The sequence below is a fragment of the Mizuhopecten yessoensis genome, unplaced genomic scaffold, assembly GCF_002113885.1.
Source record: "Mizuhopecten yessoensis strain PY_sf001 unplaced genomic scaffold, ASM211388v2 scaffold10989_2, whole genome shotgun sequence".
Classification (NCBI taxonomy): domain Eukaryota; kingdom Metazoa; phylum Mollusca; class Bivalvia; order Pectinida; family Pectinidae; genus Mizuhopecten; species Mizuhopecten yessoensis.
Window position 1 is genome coordinate 47,522 of NW_018408823.1, and position 8,642 is coordinate 56,163.

The 8,642-nt window shown below is 37.4% G+C and overlaps 1 protein-coding gene across 1 annotated transcript in view; it reads right to left on the minus strand.

The window, feature by feature from the left end:
* The window catches only part of LOC110464464, a 32,824-nt gene extending 24,450 nt beyond the window's left edge, over nucleotides 1-8,374 (minus strand). Inside the window, exon 1 of the mRNA XM_021519701.1 lies at nucleotides 8,287-8,374. The gene's annotated coding sequence lies outside the window, so the exon portion shown is untranslated. The remainder of the gene's footprint in view (nucleotides 1-8,286) is intronic.
* Nucleotides 8,375-8,642: the final 268 nt, after the last annotated feature.

An 8,642-nucleotide genomic window follows, 5' to 3' on the forward strand; every position in this document is an offset into this window, starting at 1 on the left:
CCCCCCCCAAAAAAAAAAGAATTAGCAATATATATATAGGAACCTCTCTGTAGTAAGTAATTGCATGTGTTATATCAGCTTTCTGTGATAGTAAATACATGTGTAATACCTGTCTGTGATTGTAAATACACATGTAATACCTGTCTGTAGTAGTAATTACATGTGTAATACCTGTATATGATAGGTATACATGTGTAATACGTACCTGTCTGTGAAAACTGATAGAATATATCATGTGTACTACCTATCTGTGATAATATATTATGTACATGTGTAATACCTGTCTGTAGTAGTAATTACATGTGCAATACCTGTCTGTGATAGTATATTCATGTGTAATACATGTTTGTAGTAGTACATGTTTAATACCTGTCTGTAGTAGTATTTATATGTGTAATACCTACATTTGTATCTGTGATAGTAAATTCAGATGTGATACCTGTCTGTTATAATAAATACAAGTGTAATATCTGTCTGTGATACTAAATACAAGTATATTACCTGTCTGTGATAATAAATACAAGTGAAATATCTGTCTGTAGTAGTAATTACATGTGTAATACCTGGCTGTAGTATTAATTACATGTGTAATACCTGGCTGTAGTAGTATATATATTGCTGAGCATCAAAATTTGGATACACTTTTGTTAGGATTTTGCCAGGAGACTGGTCCTAACTCAGTGCGTCTTGTTTATTATAAAATATAACAAAGATGTCTTTACAAAGAAATATTGAGAATGTTATATAATGATAGTATATAAGAAGGGGTTTACAGAGTACACAGGGGGGAATACATAGTATATAAAGAGCGATATGCATAGTATACAGAGAGTGGGATACAAAGTATATAAATAATGGTACATATATAGAGAGTGGAATACAGGGTCCATACAAAGTGGTTTACAGAGTATATAAAGAATGGTATATAGAGAGTGGTATACAAAGTATATAAATAATGGTACATATATAGAGAGTGGAATACAGGGTACATAAAAAGTGGTTTACAGAGTACACAGGGTGGTATACATAGTATATAAAGAGCGATATGCATGGTATACATAGAGTGGTATACAGGGTATATTAGACTTTGTCTATATAATACACAAAGAGTGGTATACAGTATATGTAAGAAGTGGTAAACACAGCATATAGAGTGGTTTACACAGTATATAAAAAGTGGTATACAGGGTATATTAGAACTTGTCTATATAGTACACAAAGAGTGGTGTACAGTATATAGAGTGGTTTACACAGTATATAAGGAGTGGTATGCACAGTGTATACATAGAGTGGTATACAGTATATTAGAAGAGTGGTATGCAGAGTATGTAAAGAGTGGTATACACAGTATATAAGGAGTGGTATACAGCTTATAAAGAGTGATATACAGGGTATATAAAGATTGGTCTTATAACATAGTATATAAAGAGCGGTATACAGGGTATACAAAATTTTAAAGAATGATTCAAAGAGCCATGCATGTTAGATTTTAAGGTCATAATCAGCTAATTCCATATTGGCCAAGGTCCATCATATTGGCCCAAGGCCGGATAATAAATCATTATTTATTAAATATTTATGATTTGTATTATTTATATTTATTCATTAAATTTGTATCTAGTAATGTCATATACAATAAGCCGCTAGCATGTCTTCCCCATTTTTGGTGGAGTTCTCGGATGCTCGCTCCATGGTTTGTTGTCTACTGCCGTTTAAAATGAAGCGTTCAATTGGCATGTTATGGATATTAGCCCAGTTTATCGCCTATTGGCCAAGTTCGTCGATATTGGCCCAGTTTGTCCCATATTGGCCAAGTTTGTTATGATATTGATTGGGCAGTTTTCTCATATTATTGTCAACATTCAAGTAGTTTATTAATAATATATGCTATTTGTTCAAAGTTTTTTTGCCGAAACAAGATTGTTTTTTGATTATTTTGTTCCACTAAATAATACTATATTGCAAATCACTAATAAGAGGACTAGATATGTAATGGAAAAAATGCATGTTTTTTACAATCTTTTATTTACATGTCCACATGAACATCAATTATACAATTATTCCGTCCATGTTACATGAGTGACCAAGAATTGAGGATTGCAGATTTGTTGATTTTTTGGGAAAAAAATGTACAACTTGTGCAGATAGGAATTACAAGTAAACATAGTGACAACTTATGTGTAGATTGATGTCTCAGTATTGTTGATATTGCAAAAGCCTGTTATGAAGTGATGAAGGCAAAATTTATCACTCAAATAAAATTGAATCCATGAAAATAACAATGCTTTTTTTTAACTTTTAAGTAAAGTATAGAAATTAACAAACAGGTTAATGTTAAGAAACAACTTGAAGGTACCTCTGTAGTAATTAATTTTTAATAGTTTTGCTCTCGGTCCAATATTTATACTGAATGTAAAGAAGCAATTCTGTCCAAGTTACGTGAGTGACATTTTGGTTTTTCACCGTCTTTGTAGTCCTGTATAATATTACAGTTGTTGATCATTATCTTTTGATGTTGTTTTTCTGAAACTTTGTTACTTAATGAATGTAATAATAAGGAAAATTAATCAAATATTGAAATTCTAAATTTTGATAGTTTTGTCCTATGATTTTGGGTCATAGAGTGAAAAAAGAGCCATATACACTTTTTAGTCCCCCACTGGTTCCCGGGGGATTATAGGTTTGCACTCTGTACTTCTATACTATTTCACCTGGAGTAACCAGATTTGGTGTACAAGGACATCTTATTCTTGGGATGGAAGAGTGCAAGAAGTATGTATCAGGGTACTTTCCTAACAGTAGATACATTCTGACATAATAGGTACTGTTTGTAAAATATAGAAATCATTACCTTTGGGAGACTATGGATTGCCTTACACATAATACTTTGCCTTGTTTTATATATATATTAAATATATACTATATAAACATAATACTATCTTTACATATTTTGTATACTGTTTCTATAATTAGTTATGTATATGAAATATATCCTGAGACAGTTTTTAAATATACATGTATATCATCTACTTGCTGAAATTTGTTAATGGATTTACCTCATAAAGATTCATTATGTATTGTGTAAGGGTATCCTCTATAATACAGCCTCATTACATAAGGTACCATATTTATCATCTCTATTATATATAGTGTCTACTCATTTTCCAGAAGATACAATGTACATGATATAAAATATATACATGGTATGTTTTCCGGTAAAGAGAAAAATAAGACATTTCATCTTCAAAAACCTACTCTTCCTGAATGACTGCCAAAATTGTAGCATATCTCAGGTCTGAAAAAAACATGGAAATTGTTGAGATCCCCCAGCTGATATTTCTTGTATGGTTAGAGGTAATCAACAACTTTTAATGAAAAATGAAATTCCAGGTGAGTTATTAATAATTACTGCACCTGTGCTTCTTGTTCTTGTTCTTGGAAACACCAGCACAAGCAAACAATATGATGTTATATTTCCTGTGCATGCAATCAATATGAACCAATCAGACAGCTATTATAAAGATGAGGTACCTTACCTACAGAGAATATGGACCTGACATATACCTCATGTATATGTTCATGCATACTTGATGTATAGATGTAATCTGATGTATAGAAGGTGTATATCTGATGTATCATATGGGAGGTGTGTATACCTGATATATAGAAGGTGTGTACCTGATCTATAGGAGGTGTGTATACCTGATCTATAGGAGGTGTGTATACCTGATCTATAGGAGGTGTGTATACCTGATCTATAGGTGTGTATACCTGATCTATAGGAGGTGTGTATACCTAATCTATAGGAGGTGTGTATACCTGATATATGGGAGGTATGTATACCTGATCTATAGGAGGTGTGTAGACCTGATATATGGGAGGTGTGTATACCTGATCTACAGAAGGTGTGTACCTGATCTATAGGAGGTGTGTATACCTAATCTATAGGAGGTGTGTATACCTGATCTAAAGGAGGTATGTATAACTGATATATAGGAGGTGTGTATACCTAGGTGTGTATACCTGATCTATGGGAGGAGTGTATACCTGATCTATGGGAGGTGTGTAGACCTGATCTATAGGAGGTATGTATACCTGATATATAGGATGTGTGTATACCTGATCTATAGGAGGGGTGTATACCTGATCTATAGGAGGTGTGTAGACCTGATCTAAAGGAGGTATGTATACCTGATATATAGGAGGTGTGTATACCTGATCTATAGGAGGTGTGTATATACGTGATCTATAGGAGGTGTGTATACCTGATCTATAGGTGTGTTTACCTGATCTATAGGAGGTGTGTATACCTAATCTATAGGAGGAGAGTATACCTGATCTATAGGAGGTGTGTATATACGTGATCTATAGGAGGTGTGTATACCTGATCTAAAGGAGGTATGTATACCTGATATATAGGAGGAGTGTATACCTGATCTATAGGAGGTGTGTATGCCTGATCTATGGGAGGTGTGTATACCTGATCTATGGGAGGGGTGTATACCTGATCTATGGGAGGTGTGTATACCTGATCTAAAGGAGGTGTGTATACCTGATCTATGGGAGGAGTGTATACCTGATCTATGGGAGGTGTGTAGACCTGATCTATAGGAGGTATGTATACCTGATCTATAGGAGGTGTGTATGCCTGATCTATGGGAGGTGTGTATACCTGATCTATGGGAGGGGTGTATACCTGATCTATGGGAGGTGTGTATGCCTGATCTATGGGAGGTGTGTATACCTGATCTATGGGAGGAGTGTATACCTGATCTATGGGAGGTGTGTAGACCTGATCTATAGGAGGTATGTATACCTGATCTATAGGAGGTGTGTATGCCTGATCTATGGGAGGTGTGTATACCTGATCTATAGGATGTGTGTAGACCTGATCTAAAGGAGGTATGTATAACTGATATATAGGAGGTGTGTATACCTGATCTATAGGTGTGTTTACCTGCTCTATAGGAGGTGTGTATACCTAATCTATAGGAGGTGTGTATACCTGATCTATGTGAGGTGTGTATACCTGATCTATGGGAGGTGTGTAGACCTGATCTATAGGAGGTATGTATACCTGATCTATAGGAGGTGTGTATACCTGATCTATAGGAGGTGTGTATACCTGATCTATGGGAGGTGTGTATACCTGATCTATAGAAGGTGTATACCTGATCTATAGGAGGTGTGCATACCTGATCTATAAGAGGTGTGTATACCTGATCTATAGGAGGTGTGTATACCTGATCTATAGAAGGTGTATACCTGATCTATAGGAGGTGTGTATACCTGATCTATAAGAGGTGTGTATACCTGATCTATAGGAGGTGTGTATACACACCTATAGATCAGGTATACACACCCCCTATAGATCAGGTATACACACGTCTTATAGATCAGGTATGCACCCCTCCTATAGATCAGGTATACACCTTCTATAGGAGGTGTGTATACCGGATCTATATGAGGTGTGTATACCTGATCTATATGAGGTGTGTATACCTGATCTACAGGAGGTGTGTATACCTGATCCATAGGAGGTGTGTATACCTGATATATAGGAGGTGTGTATACCTGATATATAGGAGGAGTGTATATCTGATCTATAGGTGTGTTTACCTGATCTATAGGAGGTGTGTATACCTGATCTATAGGTGGCTGGTATACCTGATCTATGTGAGGTGTGTATACCTAATCTATAGGAGGTGTGTATATCTGATCTATAGGAGGGGTGTATACGTGATCTATAGGAGGTGGGTATACCTGATATATAGGAGGTGTGTAGACCTGATCTATAGGTGGTGTGTATACCTGATACATAGGAGGAGTGTATATCTGATCTATAGGAGGTGTGTCTACCTGATATATAGGAGGGGTGTAGACCTGATCTATAGGTGGTGTGTATACCTGACATATAGGAGTAGTGTATATCTGATCTATAGGAGGCGTGTATACCTGATCTAGAGGAGGTGTGTATACCTGATCTACAGAAGGTGTGTACCTGATCTATAGGAGGGTGTATACCTGATCTATAGGAGGTGTGTATACCTGATCTATAGGAGGTGTGTATACCTGATCTACAGAAGGTGTGTACCTGATCTATAGGAGGGGTGTATACCTGATCTATAGGTGTGTATTCCTGATCTATGGGAGGTGTGTATACCTGGTCTATAGGAGGTGTGTATACCTGATCTATAAGAGGTGTGTATACCTGATCTATGGGAGGTGGGTATACCTGATCTATAGGAGGTGTGTATGCCTGATCTATAGGAGGTGTGTATGCCTGATCTATAGGAGGTGTGTATACCTGATCTATAGGAGGTGTATATACCTGATCTATATGAGGTGTGTATATCTATAGGAGGTGTGTATGCACCTGATCTATGGGAGGTGTGTATACCTGATCTACAGAAGGTGTGTACCTGATCTATAGGAGGTGTGTATACCTGATCTATAGGAGGTGTGTATACCTGATCTACGTCGTCAGTGTCTGTCCAGTCTCGCCCAGCCCGTGCCCAAATCTTGCAGTCTCTCATTCCCAGGTAGCACACCACCATATTACACACACACACAGTGGGGACCCCGGACCAACAATCACGACAGGGTTTAGAATGTCCTTATGCTATGACCATGATCACGAACTCATACATTGCGATTTCCATGTACAACGTCAACCGACATGACAATTATAATTTATTAGTTCTAGATAAGTTTTAAAAAAAATGTCTTTTCTGATGTGGGAGGGTAGGTTGTTTACTTCTCACATTTGTATTACTTTGTTAAGTATAATTGTTGTTTATGATTTAGAGACTGGGCTCTGTTACTTTCTGTGTTATTCACCCTTATTTAGGGTAGGGCTTTTCGTTCAGTGTAGGATTCCTGGCGATCAGCTGCTACGATACCGGTGCTGAAATCTGTGTGTTTACACTTTTGAGACAGCCGGAAGTGGGTGATAGTAATAACAGGAATAGGTTCCCGCTCCTTGCTCACATGCTTTTAGATGATGAGGCTGGGTTCGAGATTAACAGTTGATCACTCATCTTCAAGGCTATTTGGTGGGGGGAGCAGGGGGTATAAAACAGCGGGTCCGGGCGGGGATCAGTGTCTTGACAGGGTCGGTGAGCCGACCCACTTCTCCTGGTGAGGAGAACATTACCGCCTCATGCGCTGTTAACAGTGCAAAACATGGGCCGAGGTGCTGCTAACAGTACCAATACCGTAGGACTACATGAAGTTATCGTTCCTGGGATATATAGAGTGCTATAGGAACTACAGTACATGTATTAAGGGATAGTCAGGGGCTTCGGGCTTAGACATCGATACATGGTGGTTCGCTGTAGATCTATAGGGAGCTAGGAGCACGTGGTCGTAGTCTACTGGTAGTACTGTTAGGTAGGATAGGTCATTACTCTACGTAGGGATTGGGTTTCTTAACATTAGTTGTCATTGTTTGGCACTAATGCTATGCTTTGTATTTGTTAAACTTGTTGTACATATTCATTCCGTCTTGTTAATAAACAGTTACTTGTATTTTAAACACCTTGTTGAGTTATTGAATCAATGGCTGGTATTTTAAACACCTTGTTGAGTTATTGAATCAATGGCTGGTATTACCACTACATCCAGCGATCGAACCTGTAGTGAAAACAGATCTGTAACCTGACGAAAGAGGCGAGGTCTAGAGAGGACTGCAGGGGAAGTTGTCGACTGGTTACCATTGCTAAAAACTATACGATCACGAAACGGATTTAACGGAGTGACAACGGATGCAAAACCCTCTCCGGACCTCCCCCTATTACACTGAGTTAAAAATTTTGGGCAACACCCAAAATTAATTCCTGGGTCCCCCCCTGGTTTTTTTCAATTGAGGTGCTTTCGAATGCAATGACCATTAATCACGGACTCAGACATTGGGATTTCCACTTTCGGTTTATATTAGTATGCAAGTCAGTCAGCCTCATTTAAGCTAAGTTTTTAATTCTTTCTTTAAAAATCTCAGAAATGTCTGGATTCACTAGTTATATGTGACAACCCTTAGAGGAGACAATTCTGTGAAACAGGACGACACACCACCTCTATTTTATCCCCATTTATGAACACTGTTCCACTGTTCTTCCAGTCGTTGTAAGTCTTCGACTTGTGAGACTGTCCTATATCGTGTTGTCATCGACACGGAAGTATTAAAACAGGACATTGATCACGACTTCAGACATTTACAAAAATTAAATGACAGACAAAAGACAAAATCTTACAAATTGTATACAACTGTTAAGTACAAAACCTTACCAACAAGATGGACGATAGTTGATGAAGTAAACTTCGGCTTACGGACCAACACACAAGGCCGCATACGTTTATTACCACTCCAGCTCGGTCTCACCCCTTAAAAGCGTCTTCAACCGACAACAAGCGTCTTCAAGTGACAACAAGCGTCGCCAGACAAAAACTTCAAAAATACTGAATAAAGTAAGCGACATCAGAAGATATATTGTTAATATGACTATAATACACCTCTGTACCAATTTGATATTTGATATTTGATAAAAATGACCGAGTTATGATGAATTGAATTTTTACGATCGCGGCGTGGTTTGAAAAGTGTAGAAAGCGTCGTTACNTGGCAATTTATCATATTCATTAAT